Raw genomic sequence first — 2,496 nt, 5'->3', positions numbered from 1 at the left:
TCTCTCACCTTCAACCACAGCAATAAAAGCAAATTCAGGTTGTACAACATTATGAAGTGACTTGTACTCTTTAATATGGCTACTTTTATGTTAGATGAAGTTCACCTTGATTTAAAAAAACTTTGAAAAAGAAACCACAGATTCAGTACGCAAGACATAGTACTTCTAAGTAATATGAGAACAGACTCATTTGGTCTTCGTTGTCTCAGACCACGTCCATCCTCTCCACTTCACCTCAGCACTAGGTTGTGTCTTTTCTTGGTTAAAAAATAATCCAATAAAATTTGTTCCACTATCAGCAAATTAGGATTAAAAATAAATAATACAAGTTTCACTTAGTTTCACTGACACTGGCTTGATTTTAAATTACAATGATTGTGGCTAAGGTTTCAGTGGATTTAAGATGGCAATATAGGAGTCAGCTGCTCTGCTCTCCATGACCCTGAAGATGCAGGAGTACCTGATCCTCAAGGTACTTCCTACAAAACACTAAATAAATGCCTTTGGGCTGCTCAGAAAAACATCGACCTGGAGATGAGTCACATCCTCATGGTGGTGGCCGAGCTGAAGAAGACCTTGAGCAGCTGCCCCGCCGAGAACTCCATGGTCAGCCTTCTAGATGACGCAGAGGAGAGGCTGAGCATCCTCAAGAGGAAGGTGGTGGAGGCCATCCAGATGGAGGATGAGCTGTGCAAGCGCAGGATCGAGCAACTCAAGGAGTAGCAGCGACCAGCCCGCGGCAGCCAGCTTGTGTAAGAGGAAGCGCATGGACCTGTTGCGCCGAGGCTACTACAACGCGGCAGTGAAGCTGGTACGCCAGAGTGGCATGAAGAGCTGCCTGGAGTTCAGCCTAAGTATTCAGGAGTTCACTGAACTCATCGGGCAGAACTGGAGATGTGCCATTCGGATGCCATGAGACGTGCAAGAGAGCGCTTTGGTCAGGCTTAAGGGAGCCAGCTGGCCAAGGTGCATCAGGTCATGGGCGTGCTCGCCTTCCCACCAGACACACACATCTGGCCCTCCAGGGACCTGCTAGACCCAGCCCGCTGGCAGATGCTGAGCCAGCAGCTCCGGCACAACTACTGGCTGCACCAGCTGGGGAAAAACTGTGTTCACCCTCACCCTGTAGGCGGGCCTCTCGGCCATAAAGACATCACAGTGCTCCAAGGAGGACGGCAGCCCCAAGAGCCCTGATTGGCCTGTGTGCAGTCACTCCCTGAACTAGCAGCACAGCCCCTGCCCATGGCCCACGGCACCAATTCCCACCCGCTCTGCAAGATTTCGGGGGACGAGATGATTGTAAACAACCGGCCCCTGAGACTGCCCAACAGCTACAGCTACGGCTACAACTCTCTTGCCATTTGTCAAGATGACAAAGCCATTTGTCGAGAACCAAAGACGTGTTTCACTTCTCACAAGCCCAGAAGGTATATACATCATGCAGGCAGAGCCCTCCCACGCGCCCTAGCCCTTGCGCCCCCGCCTGCCTGTGTTCCTGAATCTGGCGACTAAAAATCACTGAGTGACAACAGGTACTCCTAGGAAGAAAGGAGTCAGATGCTGCACATCTGTGCTTGGAGACAGTGTTTCCGCTGGTAGGATTCCGAAACAACTGTGAGCTACTTCCAGCCTTCCCTTGCAGAGAGACTTTCACGCCCAAGGAGCTTCAGCCGCTCTGGAAACAGGAGTCAGTTATTTTCCTGCTCCCTCGGCCCTGGTGTCCTCTCTCCCTCGGTCCCTCCCTCCCACCGCCCAGCAGCAGGGAGGGGCGGCAGCCACAGCCCCACTAGCCTGTCAAGGTGGAGTCGCCCGCGGAGTTGCAGTCTCAGAACCCTGCCTGTAGGGCTGGCTTAGGGTGTGCTAGGTCCAATGTCCTGTCATTCGTGCCACCTTATTTCCTGCTTGAGAATGTATTCACGTGGAAATCCACCGGACCAAGGTCTGCAGAGGGCTTTCCAATGGCTCCACAACTGCAGATCTAATGCCGCTCCTTACAGAAAGGAGTAGTTCAGTTGAAATAACCACCGATGACTTTTCAAATCAAATGAATCATTGCAGTTTACGCAAAACCATACCGTAGAGGCGCGTATTTACCACTTATTTTTACATATTGATGTTGACTAGCTAATAAACTGTAAATATAAAACATGTTAATTAAAGGGTTTTCTGTTTAAAAAAAAAATAAATCGCGGTAACTGTAAAAAAAAAATGCTTCTATTTTCTCAGATGTGTAAGCATGCACTGTAGTTGAAAAATCACCCTTAGAGTTTGCACGCTGTAACGTGGTACCTATAGTCTGCAGCTCACACTGCAAGCAACTCATCCCCAACTCCTGAACTGGCCCATAGCTACTCACCTAGATAAGCCCCTGATGACACATGGGGTTGTTGGGTGTCAAGTTTCTATTAAAATTCCTAAATATATATCCTCCATTTCCACACTTACAACCTTACTTGTAGTAACAAAGAGTTAACAGATTTTGAGGAGAATTTGACA

General features: G+C 48.8%; 1 pseudogene; it reads left to right on the top strand.

Annotated features, from left to right (window-relative positions):
* Nucleotides 1-403: 403 nt before the first annotated feature.
* Nucleotides 404-1,499, top strand: LOC100465865 (annotated as a pseudogene).
* The last annotated feature ends 997 nt before the right edge of the window (nt 1,500-2,496 follow it).

The sequence above is a fragment of the Ailuropoda melanoleuca genome, chromosome 9, assembly GCF_002007445.2.
Source record: "Ailuropoda melanoleuca isolate Jingjing chromosome 9, ASM200744v2, whole genome shotgun sequence".
Taxonomy (NCBI): Eukaryota; Metazoa; Chordata; class Mammalia; order Carnivora; family Ursidae; genus Ailuropoda; species Ailuropoda melanoleuca.
The sequence above is the reverse complement of the archived record's forward strand: the minus strand, read 5'-3'. Positions and strand labels throughout refer to the sequence as shown.